General features: G+C 44.4%; 1 long non-coding RNA gene across 1 annotated transcript in view; it reads left to right on the forward strand.

Annotated features, from left to right (window-relative positions):
* LOC309817724 overlaps nucleotides 1-17688 on the forward strand; it is a 113258-nt gene extending 95570 nt beyond the window's left edge. Inside the window, exon 3 of the long non-coding RNA XR_014296241.1 lies at nucleotides 17039-17688. This is a non-coding gene — a long non-coding RNA (uncharacterized lncRNA). The remainder of the gene's footprint in view (nucleotides 1-17038) is intronic.
* The last annotated feature ends 4507 nt before the right edge of the window (nucleotides 17689-22195 follow it).

Below are 22195 nucleotides of genomic sequence, written 5' to 3' on the forward strand. Positions count from 1 at the left end.
CAGCTCCCTGGGGAGGGGCCCCGCGTTCTGCAGGAAGCCCTCATCGCCAGGGTCGAGGCGGCAATCATGACCAGCGTCGGTCCACCCTTGTGTGGTTCCACTAGCGCTTGTGGGCTCGGCCTGCTTCCCATCCCTCCCACCTGGGGCTCCTCTTCCCTTCCTGACTGCTGCCCTGTGGGCTTCCGGCTCCAGCTGGAAGCATCGGACGCAGAGACAACAGCCTCATGGCAGCAGCTCGCCCAGCCCTGCAGGGGTGTCAGCAAAGCTCTGGAACAAATCTCTCTAACTGTGTGTAACTCTACAACGCCTGTGACGGCTTGGAGAGAAGTATAGCTTATATGTAGAATCAGTTTATCTGTATCTATAGGATATATTGGATAGGGAGATATATATGTGTCTGTGTGTATATGTATATATGATGTAGATATAAAATATGGAGAATATATATGGTATATAGATAGAAGGATATGCCCTATATTTATGTATATGGAATATATGTAATATCTATATCTTTCTATATCTTATGTACATTTATCAATCTACATGCTACATATCTATAGATATACCTATATGATGCATATTATCTGTCAATATAGTATTGATACAGATACCATACATAGGTATATCTCATCCATCTCCATGTTAATTGCATATATACATACACACATATGTGTATGTATATTTCCCGTGGATCTAGAGCTAACTATAGATGTTGGCATTCTATTGGTCTGCGTATTGGGTTGCCCCCTGACTGATGAACTGTCGCTCTCACAGCCACCTGACATCCACTCCTTTGTTACTCTGGGAGCCCAGAACACAAGCTCCAGACGCTTAACAGAACCTTGGGGAAGTAGGCTGAATCCACGCCCACGAACCCCTAAACACAAAGAGAAGCTAAAGCTAAACTGTTTCATCAGCTCCATGAATTACAGGAACAAATAAATGCTAAGGTAAATTAAGTAAAATAATGGTGATTCAATTACGTGCATCCCCAGGTTTGTGAAGTAAGCTTTGTGTCTACACTGTTACTTCCATTTTCTTCCCTTCGTCAAATCTCAGGGGCTCCATACAGTACTGAACAGGGCAGTTCTTCAGGTCCATGTTTAAATACACTGAGAGTAAGGATTATGTCTTAGAACCGGAGACCCTGAAAAGACCTTGTAGTACCTGTTCTGAGAAGGCTTAGCTCCTCCTGGAATTGCCCAGGTTAAGTACTAGTTTATCGAAGTCACTTTTGAGAGAAGGAATGGGATTTTTAATATTTTTTGAGGCTGACGTGCTACCTACTGTGCTAACGAGGCATCTGGATTTCTAACAGGTTAAGATTCTTTTTCATACTAAAAGAGTAAAATGCATTAGAGGCACACAAGTAGCCAGTTATAAGAGAAAGTTTTACAAAAGGGAAAATTTTATATTTAAGGGAATATGATGGATTGGGGGAAATGGAAGATATCTTAAAGAATCATTTGGAAGGTTAAGACTGAATTGATGAAACTCTGGCCATTGTGGGAAATCACACCAAGTTTTTCAAGATTCACATGAAGTTTTGGAGATGATGCTTTTTTTTTTTGTGGTATGCGGGCTTCTCACTGCTGTGGCCTCTCCCGTTGCAGAGCACAGGCTCTGGACGCACAGGCTCAGCGGCCATGGCTCACGGGCCCAGCCGCTCCGCGGCATGTGGGATCTTCCCGGACCGGGGCACGAACCCGTGTCCCCTGCATCAGCAGACGGACTCTCAACCACTGCGCCACCAGGGAAGCCCGAGATGATGCTTATTGAATCAAGCTGACCGTAGAAAAGTGAATCTAGAGAAACTAGTTCTCAAGATGTTTTGCAGTTTCTGTATTTCATAAATGAACGAACACGAAGGCAGATAACAAGGAAGATGGGACGTAAATAAGGTTCCTGTCTCCCTGCTGTCTCCTTCTTGCTCTTCCTTCTTCTCTACGCTGTGTTACATCCTTGAAGAGAAAGGCTTCTCAACTGCGGAAATACTTATGAAGTCCGGCGTTTTGTCTTCTGAAGTTTGGGGTTTTATTTTATTTCGCTTTCTGTAGAGAACTCAACACTCCAAGAGCTAGACTAGGATGCCTTGTACCAAACTTTCATGCTTTCCTGTCTTCCGTCAGTAACAAGGCACAGCTGTCCTTATCATTGACAAAGGATGTCCATTTGACAGGGAAGCTGATTACCCAAAGTATGGCAGTTATCAGGAAATACTTGGAGAAGAACAGTACAGTCGTTGGGTACCAAATGTGAGTTAAATAAGCTGGACGAATGTAGCTAGTGTAGCCTGAGAGAACATAGCATTTAATCTCCTGCTTAAAAATATAGGCCCCTAGGGCTTCCCTGGTGGCGCAGTGGTTGAGAGTCCGCCTGCCGATGCAGGGGACGCGGGTTCGTGCCCCGGTCTGGGAGGATCCCACATGCCGCGGAGCGGCTGGGACCGTGAGCCATGGCCGCTGAGCCTCTGCTCCGCAGCGGGAGAGGCCACAACGGTGAGAGGCCCACGTACCGCAAAAAAAAAAAAAAAAAAAAAAAAAAAAATATGGGCCCCAAATTTATTTATAAATTTTGTAAAGATACTCAGTTTGAAAAAAATGACCTGAAGTCTATACAGGGTGTGTAGTGGAGGGCATTTGTGATTTAGTATTTGAATTCTACTATGAAAATGGCTTTTTGAGACTAGCCCCATAAGCACCCTAGAAACCCCTTGTGAAAGGTGAAAGTCTGAGTCTCAGACGGGTTTAGACGCTACCAAAGACCAGCCAGGACGCATTGTGGGAGCAGGAAAAGACCTCTGGTGATCAGTTTCTGTGCCTTACGTTTTAAGCACAGAGCAAACTACCGCTCAGATGTCCCCATGTGGGAACTGTCCAGGAGAGGAAAAAAGGAATTTCCCTGCTTCTAGTTGGAACTTATCCGGCAATACACAGCACACCTGTACACCATAAGATTTGTAAAAACCCACTGGAGCTCTGGGGAATTACGGCTAATTCTAAATTATCTGGAAGGATAACGAATAATAGCTAATTGCTTACTACGTGGTTAATTAATCCAGGGTTAATTAGGAACTCTACATTTTTACTGTTTTTTACATTTATAGTTGCAAGTAACAATGGGTTTTACCTTCCCACCCCTCTTTTTGCAAATAGAACCTGCTGATTTGAACATAGATCTCTTTCTTCATTTTTTTTTTTTTTTGCATTATTATCCTGGACGGTTTTAATGAAGTTTAACGTTATTTGAAAAAGATAAATATATATGATGCAACTGAAATTATTTAAGTTGCATAGGCTCTGTGGTTTATGATGGTTCTGTCATTTCAGAGTAGGCCGATGGTATTTGGAGTCAGAGAGCAGAGTGTTCCCTGCTGGGGGTGTGCGTATATGTGCCTCTGAGTTTGTCTTGACTGAGAGTCTGGTACGTGAACGCTGTGCTCTCAATGCATAATCTCATTCTCTCGTCCTCTGCTTTCTCCTGTCGGGCCTGAGAAGTTGCCTGGATGGCTGGAAGCCACAGACTAAGGCTGACACGGGCCGCCGCCCCCATTGATAGCAGCTGCTCGATAGGTACCCCTGGCAGAGACTCCTGGTGACAGGTGTGGCTGAGCTCAGCTTCCTCAGAAGGTCCTGCGTGAACAGCGCTCCTTTCTTGATGGCCCTTATCACAGAGGGATCAGTGAACAGGGCGGATTCCACGGGACAGATTAAAGGTTCCATTTGAAGATGACTGATGACACTCACTCTCAAAGAGCTGTCCTCCGAAAGGTGACATCTTTCGGATGTCATCTCAGGGGTCCGAAGCCCTCCAGGGGTGTCTTTCATCTCTCCTCTGTGACTCTCAGCGCTTCTTGACTGCTGAGAGGAAACCGTTGGACAGGATAAGAGGAAAGAGCCTGAGGCCCTCCTGTTCTGTCCTGCCTTGCCCACGGGGCCTTCCAAAAAATCTGTCTTTACCCCAGGTGCGGTGACATTCTTGAGAGCAAAGGGGTTTGGTTACAGCCCCTCGAAAGAACAGCAGAGCCACCCACAAACACCTAGATTGGACCCCGCACCTAATGCGACACCTGCTCTAATCTGATACCCAGTGAGCACGGTTCTTTGTCCAAAGATGGAGTCCTAGAGGGCACAGAACCGTGTCCTACAGTAAAAGAACATAATGCATGGGGGGTTGAGGTGGAGAAGCCGAATACTGAGAATATTTAAGCCTCACTGATACATGATGTTAACTCAGACTGTTTTCCACGTCATTTGGCAAAAGTTTGTGATTTCTAAAGTAAGGCGAGGGGGGATGCCTAATTTAATGACTCGCACTGTTTACAGAAGTCGTTCATTAGCTTCTGAACTCTTAGATGTCAGGGAACTCACGCAATTTGAAAAGCAAGTTCTACAGTTAATGGATGAAACTGAGCTTAAAGAAGCTAGCCATTTGAGTCTAGGAAGATAATACTTAGTTTCTTTTTACTTGATAAGTTATTTAATATAGTTGGGAATGCAATATATAAAATGTATGAAGTTGGCAACGTTGCAGAAGCAGAATATGTGGTACAGCAGCTGTAAAAGCAAAATGAGGCCATAGTGATGGAATGAAGGGGGGCTTTGTTTAATTGTTTCCATATATCAAGAACTCAGGATGTAGGTAGCCCCGGACTGCTTTGCAGACCAATGTCTTGGGGACTTAGACTCTGGGAATTTTCCTGCTCTGAATTGAGAAGTCTTGCATGTGGACCAAGGGAAAAAAAGATTGACTGTTGAGATAAATAGAGGAAGGAATAAATCAAAAGAATATTTCAAAGAATCTTGCCTGTCACCTTAGATTAATAGGTATGCAGCAAACTTGTGCCAACAGAAGTAACAGGAAACAGAACCATCAAAGATAACTATGCATTCTAAGTTTTCTAGCAACCTAGCAGAATTGTGGCGTGACTAGCAAGAAGGTTGTAAAGAAGAAACGTATTTTGGAGGAGAAGAGGGAAACACATTTGGGGAAGGTCGATCAAGATGGATTTGATAAAGATGGTCAATATGCTCAGGTTGACCAAGAAATAGTCAAGCAGGCTATAGGCACCAAGAATATAAGAGCAGAACATGGGTGAGAGATGGGGTCTGCAAATGATTAGATGGGATTTAGTATCATGGAAGTTGCAATGGAAGAAGAAAGTGGATTTATTTTCTAAAGGGGAGAATATAGAGAACTAGAGACAATAACACAACAGAACCTTGCATAAGCTCAGCATTAAGGCACAGCCTGCTGGAAAGGAAAGACAGCTGAGGGGGTGACCTGATACGGGGCCAGCAGTGATGGGGCCAGCACGATGGGGCCAGGAGAGTGCCACAGTGCAGGAGAGGCTGCCAGCAGAGGTCAGGGTGGATCAGAGGTCCAGAGATGGGGAATAACAGACAACTGGAGGCATTTCCTAACACCAGGAGATTTGTGTCCGTAGTTAGGAGATAGAAGTCGTATCACAGGCATTTCAGGAGGGAGGGTGTGGAGGGAGGCTATCAGCACAGAGCAGAAATGCAGAAAAATCGCAGCATACTTTGAAGAAGCAGTGAGGTGTTGCTATTTAGTGCAACCTATTATTTTTTGTGGTACGTGGGCCTGTCACTGTCGTGGCCTCTCCCGTTGCGGAGCACAGGCTCCGGACACGCAGGCTCAGTGGCCACGGTTCACGGGCCCAGCCGCGCCGCGGCACGTGGGATCTTCCCGGACCGGGGCATGAACCCGCGTCCCCTGCATCGGCAGGCGGACTCCCAACCACTGCGCCACCAGGGAAGCCCGTTTTTTTTTCCCCCCCTTAAAGTGGGGGTGATCTGAGCATACATGAAGACGGAGGAAAAGGCCTGTACAGAGAAGCGGAGTGGGCTCTGGAGAAACCGAGTTTCTCCACGTTTTCTAACAGCCTGCCAGGGGGGTGACACAGGCAAATGTGAACCTAGTACCAGCCCTATTCAGTGCACGATTCTTATTGCATAATTTTGTTTAAATGTGGAGATGAAATTGTCCCCTAAAGACAAGAAATTATCATTTTTTGCAGAAATCTGTTTTTGCCTTAAAGCAAAAGGACCTTCCTCCCAGGACGTATCATGGTATTCCCTGTGTGCGAATTTAGCTTTCTTCAGGGGTGTAGGTGTATGAGCTGTAAGAAGGGCAGCGGTTAGGTGTGCATACAGGGCGTGAATGTGTAGTGAAAGTAGGCAGAACTCACTCCAAGCCTGCAAGGGCCCTACGTTTTCCCCCAATGGCATGTGGGAGCGTTGCAGTTCAGTCAGTTTTGCTCATGGGTGGTGCGGTTCTTCATAGATTCTGTCTGATGCTGAGGAGTCAGGTCAGGAATGGGCAGGATTTAGGGGTGTTCTGGAGCATAATCCTGTCAAGTAGGGTGTATTTCTGTGAAGTGTTCCTCCACATAGAGGAACAAAGCAAGTATTTCATCGTTTTCAGGAGCTGTATGAAGAAAGAGGGTAGATGTACCCACAGATAGCTAAGCTCATGCTTTCCAACAAGTTTAGCTCTTAAGTACGTGTATCATGCTTCAACAGCTCTAGTTAAATGGAAAAGAAGGAATACTTTCTTGTTTTATGTCATTGAGGCCAAATCACATCTTTGGCTTATTTTTGTTACTGAGGCAGCCTTCATGTTGACTTTGCAAATAGCGTATTTATTTCCCAGGTCCGTAAGACATAAACTTTACTGTCAACTTGCTTCAAGCCAAGGTCAGAACATAAGACTTACACAGGTCTGGGCTAAAAAACTCTGAAAAATATGAATTTAACTGAAATGAAAACAAATAAAAGCTGAAGAGCATCCAAGATTTAGCTGAAAAAGAATCAGGCATCTTGCTTTAATTTTTTTTTCAGTACGCGGGCCTCTCACTGTTGTGGCCTCTCCCGTTGTGGAGCACAGGCTCCGGACGCGCAGGCTCAGCGGCCATGGCTCGCGGGCCCAGCCGCTCCGCAGCATGTGGGATCTTCCCGGACCGGGGCAGGAACCCGTGTCCCCTGCATCAGCAGGCGGACTCTCAACCACTGCGCCACCAGGGAAGCCCCTTGCTTTAGTTGTTACTTCACCACTAAAGGATTGTGAAACTTAGGATTTCATTTATCTTCTGGGGTCTGCAGTCTTTTCATCTATAAAATAATAAAAGCTTGAGAACATGGTACACGACATCACCTCTAGTGCTAAGAGTATACGATGCTGTGAAAATAAAGCTACCATGTGATGAATGCTGTCCTCACTAAGCTTTATAGACAGAGGGAATGACATTGATGAGGCTGATAGGAGTGTTGACTGGAAGGTCTGCAGCCTGGCTCTCCATTCAATGAGTTAATAGATGGAAACAGCTTAGAATGCCATTCCTGGCTACCTCCTACCACCAGTGCACCAGTGCCTGCACGCAGCGTATTGCAGAATCCAAATGACGGCCCCTCTCCAACAGGCTTTATAAGCTGGTGTAATTGACGCCATTGAAATTGTTTTGACTTGGTTACTATCTCAAAAATTCACATTATATCCCTATATCTAGTAGGTATTTAGTTCACCCACAATTCCTATTTATTCACTGTCTCTTCTGTGCCAGAAGACTGTGTTATCTGAGAGTATAAACTTATAAAAGGCAGTCGTGCAGGAGCGAGGCAAGTGAGTCCAGGAAAAGGAGAGTTACACGGAGAGCCCGCTGACAGACTGGGGAGAAAGATCTCCTCTTTCTGGGTCACGAGAGGCTGACTTCACAGTTGCTCCTGCAAAGAGAAGTGAAGCCCGGTAGGCACATTCTGTAAGTCAGCTCGCTGCCACTCATCTCAGCAGCCGCTGTCAGCGGCGTCCTCCTGGTGTGGGACGTGTCCTTAGTGATCCCGGAAGTTGTTCCGGTACTTAGCGCTGTAAAATAGGTATTAGGTGAGCACAGCAAAACGGACACGGTTTTCTCATGAGCATATGTGTGCATGTCTGCACACGGCTTATGTACAGGAAAAACACAGTGTGATTCTTGTGCTCACATTTGAGAATTTACTTTTCTTCAGGAGCTTGACAGAGGTCTCAGCAAGGTTTGGCGTGGGGACTCTTCTGCTTGGGATCCCCCGTAGGCTGAGCTCTGTGAGGGCTGTGTTGCGCAGCACAGAGCAGGCCTTTGATACAGATCTGTGGAAGGAAAAGGTGAGGGAGAAGGAACATCACCGTCCTCTGTTATCTGTCCAGTCCTCTGTGTTGCCAAACCCTTTTCTGGGACCCATTTTGGTCCCTGTCGCATCCCGATGAGGATGTTTGTACCTTTATCGGGCTGACGCAGTCATTTCTGGCAAGGATCAGTCTCCACGGCCGTCCAGGTCCTAAAGCTCAGGGTCTTCGCTCACTGCATTGCTGTAGTTCTGTTAGATTCCTATTAGCATGTTGTACACAGTCACGCTAGCAGAATTTGAGGCCTGCTACGCATGTGTGCAAAATTATGTGCCCCACCTGCGGGCTGTTGCGAGGGAGTAGTTCCTTCTCTGTGTGCCCTGTTGGAAGGTACGTGAAGAGGTAGAGATGAGGAAGGGGGAGGATTTATACCGCACCTTTTCTTTTAGATTAGAGGAAACAGGGTAGGGTTTGAATGTCCCCTCAAAAATATTTTCCCGTCATTCCAAAAACCATGTTGCAAGCCTCCTGTCCCATTGCAAGTCTGTCCTCTTCCTAATTCCAAGTCTTCCTGCCACCTGCCTCTCCTGCTGGGGGGAAGGGGGGGTTTGTTGGTTTGTTTTTCATTTTTTCTTACTTTTTATTTTATAGTGGGGTATAGTTGATCAACAATGTTGTGATAGTTTCAGGTGTACAGCACAGTGATTCAGTTATACATAGACATGTATCTATTCTTTTTCAGATTCTGTTCTCCTATAGGTTGTTGCATAATATCGAGCTGAGTTCCCTGTGCTCTACAGTAGGCCCTCGTTGGTTATCCATTTTAAATATAGCGGCGTGGATGTGTCAGTCCCAAACTCCCTAACTGTCCCTTCCCCTGCCCTCCCCCCTGGTAACCACAAGGTGGGTTTTTGTTTGTTTGTTTGTTTGTTTTTTTGCGGTACGCGGGCCTCTCACTGTTGTGGCCTCTCCCGTTGCGGAGCACAGGCTCCGGACACGCAGGCTCAGCGGCCATGGCTCACGGGCCCAGCCGCTCCACGGCACGTGGGATCCTCCCGGACCGGGGCATGAACCCGCGTCCCCTGCATCGGCAGGCGGACCCCTAACCACTGCGCCACCAGGGAAGCCCCGTAAGGTGGGTTTTATAAGCAGCAGCAAGACAAAACTCTGTTATTTTTGAAGAAGAAGCTTAGGGAGCAGATTTGCCGTGCTCTGACAATGCGTGTTTGCATTCTTGACGGATATTAGGGCCTTTCACATCAAAACGCACTCAAGAATGGAGGCAGAGATTTTGTCAGAAAATGTATGTCCGTATGCTTTGGAACATCATGTTTTTACCGTGGAGAGCAAAGAATAGATTCATTTCTTAAACAGTGTTAAGTGCTATGTGGTTAGTTTCCTTTGTAGCTTCTCAGATCTCCAGTAATGCTGGACAGGTTGCTTGTTGGAAACGTCAGTTAATGTGACCCAGACATCTAACTCTGAAGGTTGGCCTCTGCACCTTCACGAAGAATATCAATTTCTGTGGGACCGGGAGAAGAATAGTAACAATAACTAATAAAGCTTAGAAAGTCTTAGGAGAGTTGCCCTTCGGCCAAGCAGTGGCTTTCTCTCGTGGTAGGGACTGACATGAAATTTAGAGCTGACGGCAAATGCTCACGACACACACTTCTTTCCAGATGCAAGGCTGATTGCAAGGACAAATCAGGTTACCTTCTAAAGCAGCAGCTAAAGCTGGCTGATCGGAGCGACGCATGTAGACAGATTCAGAAGAGTGTGTATTGTATCTATTGTGACTGGACTTGCGGACCCTCTGCAGACACAGAAGTGCTGCTGACTCCTTGAAAAGACTGGGAGGGTGGCCAAGAACATTCCTGTCTTGGCAGAAAAAGGTGATTGATTGAGCAAACATCAGAAAAAGTGCCCTCCGCTGCATGCCAGTGGAGCCAGGCTTAGAGGTGGAGTGGCAGGTTGAAGTGGCAGAGCCACACCCGGATGGGCGCCCACACAGGGACGTTTCCGCAGTGCGGGGAGGCTCCTCCCAGCCTGGGAACCACCCAATTCAAATGCATCAGGAGTAAACTGGGGCAAGTCCCCGTTACCCAGGACTCCCAACTACACACTTTGTATCCCTTTTCTCCACAACGTCTGCACACGTCTGCACGTAGGACTTCTTTTGAGCCTGTCCTGAAGATATAAATTCAAGATAAACCTATACATACTCTAAGTAAATCTGTTAAAGTTTTGGAAGATGGTTCTTCCTGTGCTAGATATGTAAAGATCCTTTCTGGTCCTGATTAATCTTGAATTTTGAGAGCAGCTGACGTCAACTTTATGTGCAATGAAGGAAGTCTTTGCAAAAAAAAAAAGAACACGTGTATATGATGCACACATATATGTATCATGGTAGCAGTTTTTACGTAGAAGCAATACATAGTCCTAAGCTATCTCATCTAAGTAAAAATCCTATAAGAACCCAACCCACTCTTAAAGGAAACAGAAGAAGAAAACAGGTATATGAGTCAAGCAAAGTTAAGGGTTGGGACACGACTCATTTCCTTTTTATCCGTGTGATCTGATCCCATTTTAACTTCTGTGAGCTTCAATTTGTTTATCTGGATAACTGAAAAACAGATTATATAGAGAGACTTTGAGACTTAGCGCTGTTGAATAAGTGCTCATTTACTTTATTCCTATCTATCACTCAATCTGTCTATCATCTATCTGTCATGTATTATGTATGCCTCTATCTATCATCTCTAGTATTTATGTATTTATCATCTGTCTATGAATATATGTATTATGTATGTATGTATCTGTCTGTCTGTCTATCTCAGGCATTTCTGAAGATGCAGTATGTGGTTGAGACACAGTATGTGTTAACAGAGGTACAGTCAGATAGTAATGTCAGCTGGAGCGTTATTTATGGATTCAGCCATTATTTAATGAGTATCAACTTTGTGCAAAGCTCATAAAAGAGGTTCCTAAATATGACCCCCAATTAGTGAAGAATTGTAGTGCACATTTCCTCAATTTATGCACCCAGAAAGCAGCCCAGGTGTTGTCATTGCCGTCCTTGGGTTTTCCCTACATAGATGGTCTTTGTTCACGAGCTGCCGGGAAGACAAAGCTGAGGGGAGACAGGCATAGGAGTTACGTCCAAGACGGTGACACAGTGTTTTTATAGGGAAACCCGTGCCTGAACCCCAGCCCTACACATGAAGGAAATCACTGTGGTTCACAGAATGGTTTCTCCATAAACACAGGCTTTGTCTGTCTTGTGCTGGTGTTGTATTTCACATTTGTTGAGCAGTGAGCGGTGTTTTCCCTTGTGTGCCTGCAACCCCTGCTGTTGGTAAAGGCGTCCGATAGAGCAGCAGAGCCTTAAGTGTTTCTGCCTCTAGGGAGCCAAGGTTGCTGCTAAATTAATCTCTGGTTTGGGGAGGTTGCGGGAGGCTTTTTTTGAATCTGTATGCCCTGAACTCTGAGTTAAGGCCTTCCGAACGGCGTCTTTGTGGCAATCAAGAGGGAGCACAGCTTTTATTCCTCATTGGAGTAAGGAGCAAACGTAGAACGAGGGGCCAGAGATGACAGGAGGCTTGTCTCGAGGCGTGGAAGGCAGAGGTCAAGGGCTTCTGCCGCATTTCCAGCGGGGCTCCTCAGTACAGCGCCTTATCCGAGCTGCTGCCTCTTAGGAGCGCCTCTTAGGTTTGGAAAACATTGGTGTTAAAGGGACATGACATTCCCCAGGTAGCTTACAGTTCAAGCCAGCCTGACCCATGTGATCCCGGTGCGTTCTTTAAGGGAGTCTGTGAAGCATAACGTGAGGGAAAGAGATGATAAACATCTCAACTGGTCTGATTTTTTTTTTTTTTTTTTGGTTGAATGTGTTGTACTTCAGCAAGTACCATGAGCGGATAAATATTAATCCCCTGTAATGCAGTCACTTTCTCACCTTAGCAGAACAGCGTTCCGAGGAAATGTGAAACCACTGTCCTCACTGTGTGCCCCTCCCGCTATTCTGGGGGTTGGCAAACCTGAGCCTCTGGGGCGAATGTGACCCACGGCCTGTTGTGTAAATAAAGTTTTATTGGAAGACACCCATGGCCACTCATGGGCGAGCAATCTATGGCTGCTTTTGTCAGACACCGGTAGAGCTGAGTTGTTGTGAAAAACATTCTTTGGTCGACAGAGCCTACGATTTTTATTTAAGACTTACAGAAAACTTTGCTGACCAACCGTGTGAAGGACCCTTACTCCGCTCACGGTCTGCATTTCACTGTCTCATCTGCGAATTTCTCCTTGGCAGAAGCTAACCCAGCATCTCTTTAGCAAGGTATCCCGGGACTTTCCTGGCTGTCCAGTGCTTCAGACTTCGCCTTCCGCCGCAGGGGGTGCACGCTGGATCTCTGGTTGGGGAGCTAAAACCCCACATGCCTCGTGGTCAAAAAACCAGAACATAAAATAGAAGCAGTATTGTAACAAATTCAATCAAGACTTTAAAAAAGGGGTCCACATCAAAAACATCTTAAAAAAGGAAAAAGTCTCCTACTGGCCACATGTGCCTAGAGAGTACTTGAAATGTGCTTGCCATGACGAAAGAACTGAGTTTTAAATTTTATTTAGTTTTAACTAATTTACGTGGCTACATATGGCTATTGGCTGCTCTGTTGGGTGCATGAAAGAGTTCTTTGGTTGCCTCACAAACTAAGGAAAGAAGAAATCTGGGGAGCTGTGGTCACACTGTGATATTCCTTTTCTAAGATTTTTTTTTCTTTGGTGCAATTCTAAAAGGTATTATTTTTTTACATTCCCTTTCTGATATTTCATTGATAGCATAGAGAAATCAATTGATTTCTGTATGTTAATCTTGTATCCTGCTACCTTGCTGTGATATTCCTTTTCTAAATTTTTTTTTGTGAAATACAACGCATACACACATTATGCAGAAACGTAATTATGCCATTTTTACTTAATGTGTATCAGATGATGTAGGATTTCAGTTTCTTTTTGAGTTCGTCTTAATGATTTTAAAGGAATGTGTATGACTGAAATTTTGAAATTTTGTGTGTAATGTAGATATCGTCCCAGTTTCTTTCCAGCATCAATTTTTTGTGCTTTATTTATTTTTTTCCTTTTTTTCTGGGTCAGCTTTCGAGTTGATTATTAATTTTACCTTTCTGTTAAAAAATTGAGTACTTCGCTCTGTTCTACTCTATTTCATGTCTTTTTGCTCTATTTATCAGTTGGTGCTATCTTTTTTTTAATAAATTGATTTTTGGCTGCATTGGGTCTTCGTTTCTGTGCACGGGCTTTCTCTAGTTGCGGCGAGCAGGGCTACCCTTTATTGTGGTGCGCGGGCTTCTCATTGCAGTGGCTTCTCTTGTTACGGAGCACGGGCTCTAGGTGCACGGGCTTCAGTAGTTGTGGCGTGTGGGCTTAGTAGTTGTGGCTCGATGGCTCTGGAGCACAGGCTCAGTAGTTGTGGCGCACGGGCTTAGTTGCTCCGCAGCATGTGGCATCTTCCCGGACCAGGGCTCGAACCCGTGTCCCCTGCGTTGGCAGGCGGATTCTTAACCACTGTGCCACCAGAGAAGCCCCGGTGCTATCTTTATTATTACCATCCTTTTACTTTCTTTGAGTAAATTCCCTTGAGTTTATTCTATTTCTTCAACTGCTTTGTTTGAGTTCTTAGCACAGGAATCTTTAACTATTTTTTTTCTATTACATGCATTTTAGGCTCAAAATTTCTGTCTCCTTGTCTTTGATATTATCAATTTGACTAGCATATGATTCGTCTTTTTAATTTTCCAGTTTGAGATTGGTTGATCTTTGATTCTGAAGATTTGTGTGTTTCACCAAACCTGCAAAGTTCTCAACCATTTTCTTTTAGTATTGCCTCTTCTGCATTAAAAAAATAATCCACTTGAATATATTTTGGATCTTGTCATATGGTCAGTTAAATCTAAAACTTCTGTTTAATTTTCATACTTCTTCACTTTTCTGTAGTTCAGTCTGCATTATTTCTACACATCTATATTATAATTCATTAGTATTCTTTTTTTTTTTTTTTTTTTTTTTTGCGGTACGCGGGCCTCTCACTGTTGTGGCCTCTCCTGTTGCGGAGCACAGGCTCCGGATGCGCAGGCTCAGCGGCCACGGCTCACGGGCCCAGCCGCTCCGCGGCATGTGGGATCTTCCCGGACCGGGGCACGAACCTGTGTCCCCTGCATCGGCAGGCGGACTCCTAACCACTGCACCACCAGGGAAGCCCCCATTAGTATTCTTTTCAGCTATCTTAATCAGCCTATAATCCTTCCATTGATTTTTTTTTTTTTTTACTTTCAATTTTGTTTTTTGTTTTCATTTAAAACATTTTACTTGGTAGTCTCTCAAAAATCTACCTGGCCATTTTTATTTTATTTATTTATTTTTGGCTGCTTTGGGTCTTCGTTGCTGTGCGCAGGCTTTCTCTAGTTGTGGCGAGCGGGGGCTACTCTTTGTTGCGGTGCGTGGGCTTCTTATTGCAGTGGCTTCTCGTTGCAGAGCACAGGCTCTAGGCACAGGGGCTTCAGTAGTTGTGGCATGTGGGCTTTAGTAGTTGTGGCTTGTGGGCTCTAGAGCCCAGGCTCAGTAGTTGTGGTGCACGTGCTTAGTTGCTCCATGGCATGTGGGATCTTCCAGGACCAGGGCTTGAACCTGTGTCCCCTGCATTGGCAGGCGGATTCTTAACCATGCACCACCAGGGAAGCCCTGCCTGGCCACTTTTATGGTATCTTACTCATGTTGTTAATTCCTTCTATTTTTGTTTAGATATTTAATACATATTTATTTTATATTCTGCATTGATAATTTTAATGTCTGGTATCTTTGGGGGTTATATCCTACTGTTTGATTCTAATGACTATCACTTTGGTAGGGGGAAATCATACAGTTTGTAATTTTTTTAATGTAATTTTTTGGATCTGTCTCTATGAGGTAGAGACACTTCATAAAGGTGCCTTTGAACCTTCAAACTGCGAAATCTATAAACTGTACATGGTTGGTGGGAAGGAGCAGAGGTGGAGACTGCAGGAAAAGCTTGTGCTCTCTTTAGAGACTGATTTTGAGTATAACCTAGTATCCAGAATACTTGAAAATGTTGATAATGTTAGTCTGGGACACATTCATCATCTTCTACCCTGACAGTTGTCCTCTAATCGAATGGCATTGTGTTTGTAGAATAAAGAAGATGGCTTTGCTTTTCTGTACAAAGGCAAGTTTTCTTAAAGATAAGTTTTGGGCAGTGGAAACTTCTTATCATCCTCAAGCTTAGAAAGGTATCACATAGTTATCTTTTTGCGTGCGTACTTCAAGCCAGGATCTGCAGGGAAATTTTTAAAAATTATCTTTATGCGTGGGGAGATTTTTTTTTTCTCCTATTAAGCGGTAAAGTCAAGTTACAAAATTAATATATTTGGTCTTTGGGAATTTGCTAAATTGCATATGCAGCACATGGATGGGCAGATGTCTGTTTCTACCTTCTTTTAGTATTTTTGGTGAAAGATAACTGAGGGACCATAGACTAACCTGAAAATGCTTCTGTGTTTTTATCTTTGTGTGTATTCCTTTCTCTGCTTGTTCTGAATCAACGTGGATTAGTCGACTGACACACTGAGCTGGGAACTAATTCCCGTAGACGCTCTGCTTTGGTGTCCCCGGGTTTAATACCCAAGCATACGTACTTTTTACAAGTTTCCCAAAGTGCTTCGTACCATCAGGCAAGTCAGGGAAGCACTAATTGAGGGAACTCACGCTCCATTAACCACACACTCAATTTACAAAATGACCTAGGTGCTTGTGAAATAATGTTTTTCCTAAGTCAAGATACAAGATAAATATATTTCACCCTTGGAAATTTGCAAAATTCTCATAGAATATCAATTCGTAAATAATCTCATTTGCACATATAATGTCGAACCTTTTCATTTGTTTTCCATTGATTTTCAATCACTGTTCTTAAGCTGTTACCCACATGGGACGAGGAAAGCCCCTTACTAATTAGAATTTTGTTATCTTGGAATGCGTGTTATCTACTGGCTTAAAGATCATTGTGTACTTGCTGTGTCCCTGACATAGACATGTGGGTACACAATGGGGAAGAAGCAATTAGCTCAGCTCCAGAGCTGTAGATTCATCACCTGTGTCACTTACTGGATGAGCACCTTGGGGCAACTTATATAAACTCTAGGGAGTCCCATTTTTCTTTTCTGTAGAATGGACTAAATGATTCCTCTGATCATAATGTGTTGATACTAAAGTCAGATAACTTACATAAATTGGTTTCAGGGGGTTAAGTATTGAAGAAACAATACTGTCTCTTAGTGTAACTGTGAATAGTGGCGTAATTGTTATCTTGATTATTACCGTTATCATGAGAAGACATGGCAGTTGTCCATGAAGATAACAGAATGCTGATACTCAAGCAGCTGCAGCAGGGCATGTGTGTCTGTTTAATGTACTTTGTACATTGTGGCGTACCGTGGTTTGGGTGCAGTCAGAAAATAATGGAGCATCTGGGAATAAAACTTGGCGTCACTGTTCATAATTAATATTCGCTTGGGATTTTCACGGAGAACTAGGCAGTGTTATTTCAATTCAAAATATCTCTTTCTCCAAGACATGCAGAGCAGTAAGCCGTGAATATCAAGAAAGGAGGAGCTGGACTTTAACAAAATTAGTGAAATGAAAAATTTAAGGAGAAAAATAGATCCTTAAAATTAACTTTGTTTTAAGATATTGTAAATTGTCATACGATGATGGCCTTGGGCCTAGGATAATTCTTCAGTTTTCTTCATCCTCTTTTCACAGGTAGAATGATGACTGTCAATATATAGTGTACAAAATAAACAGCACTGTGGTCACTGATAGTTGTTTCCAGTTGTAGATGACATCTCTCGATTCTTGGTCCTGAATCTCCATCTGCCTAGAATGGTGCCACCAGATATCTCCTTACTCAGAAGTCACCTGCTGTCTGCTGAGTTCTCACACCCCACGCCACCCCAGTTACAAAGCACCACGGCTCCTGTTGTGGACTACGAGCCAAGCACACTTGACACTTGGTCACACCTGCCTACCTGTATGTATACCTCCATGCCTGTGAGCACCTGCGCAGCTGTTAGCTGTTTGCGGGCAGGAGTCATGTTGTATTGGTTATTCTAGACACAGTGCTAGGACAGTAACGAACCCATGATAGGTAATCATTGTGCAAATGTGAAATGATTAAACAGCATATTAATGTTTTATAAGGAGCTGGAAAGCGGAAATGGAAATCACCAATAAGCCAAGTTCAAATCGGCTGACTCAAGACGTGAAGACACGATTGAATTTGGGTGTGAGAGATATAAAGCGCAGGGAAAAAGCATGTTTAAAAAATGTTTAGATTTTAGACCAATACAAAACTTAAGAAAATAGTATAATCGTATAATAAACTTTCCATCACTCAGCTTCAAAGCGTGCATGCACGGTCGCTCTGCTTTCAGCTATACCTCCCCTCCCTCCAGTCTGGATATTTTTGGAGCCAAGTCTGTACTCACATTGTTTCTTCAATAAACATTTCAGTGTTCACCTCCACAATGGAGGACTGCATAATGTAGTCTGCTGAGTGTGTGAATTTGGACAGCGAGTGTGAGCCTTGGAGCCTGTTTTGTGAGGGTCACAGCTCGTCAGGATCCACAGAGAACAGATGCGGTGCAGATGTGTGTGCCTTGAGTAAAAAGACTCATTAGGCAAAAGCCGTCTCTCGCGTGGGCTAGAGGAGCAGAGCGCATTGCTTACTCCGCATTTTCTTCCAAAGCTCCTTCCCTCCAAGAGACACCTTCGTTTTCTTTTCTTTTTTTTTTTTTTTTTTGCGGTATGTGGGCCTCTCACTGCTGTGCCCTCTCCCGTTGCGGAGCACAGGCTCCGGACGCGCAGGCTCAGCGGCCATGGCTCACGGGCCCAGCCGCTCCGCGGCATGTGGGATCTTCCCGGACCGGGGCACGAACCCGCGTCCCCTGCATCGGCAGGCGGACTCTCAACCACTGCGCCATCAGGGAAGCCCGAGACACCTTTCTTAACGACGCCAGCCTTAGCTTATTGCTATAGCCTCTTTATCAAGACAGTATTTTCCACACAGCTACATTAGATAAAACCTGTTTTGATCATTTTCTGTTTGTGAGAAACAGAGGTTTGGGGTAGATCAGAATAGGGTAAGAGATGAGGTGGGCAAAGAACCCTGCTTGTCCAGGACAGTCTTAGATTTTGCCCTTTGTTTCAGAGCAAGGCCTGAGTATAAACCCTTCTGCTCAAAAAAATGTCCAGGCTTGAGCCATCCAGCCTGTGGTAACCCTAGACACAACTGTCTTAAACTAGGTTGGAGGCTGACAGGGATAGAGAAACCACCCCAGTTGGAAATGCAGAGGCCAGTCACCATGAGGAGACGGGATTCGCAGAGAAGCCATTGGTCAAATGAACTGTTGCAGGAGCTCGGTCGAATGGCTAATTGCTGAGGCTTTGGGGTCCTCTGACTCCAGCGCTGAAAATAGGTGATCTCCTCCCCTTGTCCATGCATCCAGCTCAGGGAGGTAGAAATGAGCTGTCACTCCACCCTGGGGGCCTGAGCCAGTCTCCCCACGGGGGCCAGGACTGCTGATGTGCACGCAGACATGGCTTGGTCTTTCTGGAATTCTTCCAGTTCAAACGTGTTGTTGGTGCTCAAGTGAGCATGACTTATTTTTCAAAGGAAATTGTAATCTCCTTGAGAGCAGAGAGTTCTAGTGACTGGTGATGGTTTCCTGAGTATATGCATACGTAGGTTCCCACATATGCAAACTCATCGATTGTATACATTAAATACATGTGTTTTTTGGTATCTGTATCATACTCCAATAAAGCTGTTAGACAATAGCAGTAACAACAAAAGAGAAAAGTAACTGAAAGAAACCAGAAGGGAGCAGTGTTTCCTGATGGAGTACTCAGCCATACTGCTGTAGGTACAGTATTGTAGGGGCAGAGACAGGCAAAGACATTGCTACAAATAGTAGAGGCAGAAAGTGGCACAGTGTATCTGAGAGCGAAACCACAAATTATCAAGATACTATAGAGGCAGAATTGGTAGGCACTGATGATAGATTTGCTTCAAGCGGTGAGGAAAATGGACAAGGACAAGGTGAATCAGGTCTGTCAGAGCACATTGATGGAGAAGGTAAGAGAAAGGAGCCAGATGGGGAGGAAGCAACCTGTGGTGAATATTGAAGGAGATTTTTACGGAAGATTGCTTTGAATACACCAGAATGGGTAAAGCCCCAAAGCAACAAGACGAAAGGGGCTTACCCAAAGAGGGATTTTCGGGCTTCCATGGTGGCGCAGTGGTTGAGAGTCCGCCTGCCGATGCAGGGGATGCGGGTTCGTGCCCCGGTCCGGGAAGATCCCACATGCCGCGGAGCGGCTAGGCCCGGGAGCCATGGCCGCTGAGCCTGCGCGTCCGGAGTGTGTGCTCCGCAACGGGAGAGGCCACAACAGTGAGAGGCCCGCGTACCGCAAAAAAAAAAAAAAAAAAAAAAGAGGGATTTTTCTTCCTCATGTAACAAGTGGACTAGCTTTAACAAAATTTTGTAGAAGTGTACCCAGCGCTTTTCTATAATTGTTTTCAGCAACTCTTTTTAGAGTATAATAATTTTGTAGAGAGACATTTCGAACTAAAGCAGAAAGAACTTTTATTTTTCTATCCCTTCACCTATAGCTGCCTCACTTTAGGAAGTAGGTATTTAATAGATGCTCAGTGAATATTTCTAGATGAAAGGCTCACTAGCCTTACCAGGAACTCATAACTGCTAAATATGTTCATTTTCTTCTGATACCCGTCATGGTGGGTTGAGTTTATCACGTTACTTGGTGACTTAGTTTAGAAGGCTGTATAGTTACAGTATATATTCTGATCTACGTATATTGTGTGCATGTCTATGCACGTATACAATCAGATGTGCATAGTCCATGTCTGCACTTCAGATGTTTATGGCCGTGTATATGTAGTTTTAGATACACACAAACTCACACAAAGGGTCTAAAATGTGCATTCCAGGAACACAGAAAAGAAAAAGTTCTCAGCCACTTAAGTACTGGTGCAGAAAAGAGAAAAAACATTGCACATGGAATTTTATCATGTGAAGTTTTTAACCACAAGCCAAATATTTTCTGCCATTATCCCTCTACCAACACTAATCCCAAAAAATAAAATAATGAAAACAAAGTTCTGCTTACATGGAAAATGTGGTGAAGGCCCTCTGTAACCCAGTAAGGCTGTATTTTTAGTCTTGTGTGCCGTGCACATGCTAAGAACTTGCTCTGTGTTCCCAGTATCCTGTGCCTGGAATTTTTTTTTTTTTTTTCCATGTTGAGTTAGGCCTAGGAAGACAATGGCTAGTAGAATGGAGGGTTTTGGTGCATTTTCTACTTAATAAAACAACAGGTGATTGAAATATATTTGAATTCCCCAGAAAGAATCAGTGAAATCTTGACAATTGTTAGTATTCACCCCTTTAACAGAAAGTCATACAAATTAGAATCTTCCCCCTAGATTTGCCTTCAGTTATAGAGCAAGGTCGATTGGGTGTGTAAAGGTTTAAGGGAAGCAGACACCGTGGGATCATGCCGAGTGCCTGATCAATTAAATGGCGGTCATATAAAACAGCAGTCCTGGGACAGACATCAAGGCCGTAAAATAGTTCAGTCAGCTGTCTGTGTGGGTCCATTCGGGTGGAAGGCTGATTGTGGTCAGACACGAGCAATGAATCTTCTTCGATCAGGAGAGTGAGTGGGTGATGCCAAGGGTGATCGAATCAGGCCGTTTGTTTACATCCATCAAATGGGGTTGGGCGATACCTGGAGCTTTGGGCAGAAGGGAATCCCTGGAGCTTTGGAAGGTGCTTCACAATAGTGAAAACTAGTGAACATGTCTGCAGTATCTCATGACGCCAGGGATACACTCTGGCTATCACTTTAAGGGGAAAGTGATCGAAGTTGCTGGTAAGTCACATTTTTTATTTTAAATGCGGAAGATAATGCTTTAGGGAGAGTATAATGCTTGTCCAAGGTCATGTTGACAGTTAAAGGAAAAACAGGGACTAGAAATTATTTTTTTCTAGATTCCAGTGAATATTCTGTATACCACACTGCCTCTTATTTTTCTTTTTAAAAATAGTTTAATAGGGCTTCCCTGGTGGCACAGTGGTTGAGAGTCCGCCTGCCGATGCAGGGGACACGGGTTCGTGCCCCGGTCCGGGAAGATCCCACATAACGCGGAGTGGCTGGGCCCGTGAGCCATGGCCGCTGAGCCTGCGTGTCCGGAGCCTGTGCTCCGCAACGGGAGAGGCCACAACAGTGAGAGGCCCGCGTACCGCAAAAAAAAAAAAAAAAAAGTTTAATAACTGTTGTTTTAAAAGCATAGAAGCAGCAGCCACCTAGTGTTTGTTTAATTTCCCCACTGTTTTTAAACATTTGAGTCTGTGTAAAATATATGTGAAAAAAAGAGTATTATTTTGAGCCTAGCATCACTCATTGTGGGCCTCTTCATCCATGTCACCATGACGAATGGTGTGATTCATCCAACTCAACACCATGTAATGATCCCTTGAAACGTCTGACCTTTTGCTCCTTAGATAAATGAGTTGAGATCAGCCGAAAACATAGACCTCAAGTGTTTGGTACTTGCTCTCTTCTCATTATTGTTTAAAAAATAAAATCTTTACAGATGCACAGTTTTTTCCTGCTCTCATTCCCTGCCCCCTTATTCATTTTATCTGGCTACTTCCTCTTGGTCTTTGTGGCCTGACTTTGTTGCACCGTCTGGAAGTATTGTCAGCTGCTAGCAGGCTTTGTCAGCCATGTTTAGATGAAAACACGGTCTGGAAGTGAGTTCAGTCAATCAGCAATCTCTTCCTATACACATATGCTAGTTTCTCCATTTCAGGGTTAGGCCCGTTAAGTCGCACTCCCACTGGTAAGAAGAAAACATCAGCTTGGAAGTTTTTATCGGGAGACGTGGCAGGCTGACTTCTAG

This window comes from Grampus griseus, assembly GCF_964374135.1.
Source record: "Grampus griseus genome assembly, chromosome: Y".
In the NCBI taxonomy this organism is placed as follows: Eukaryota; Metazoa; Chordata; class Mammalia; order Artiodactyla; family Delphinidae; genus Grampus; species Grampus griseus.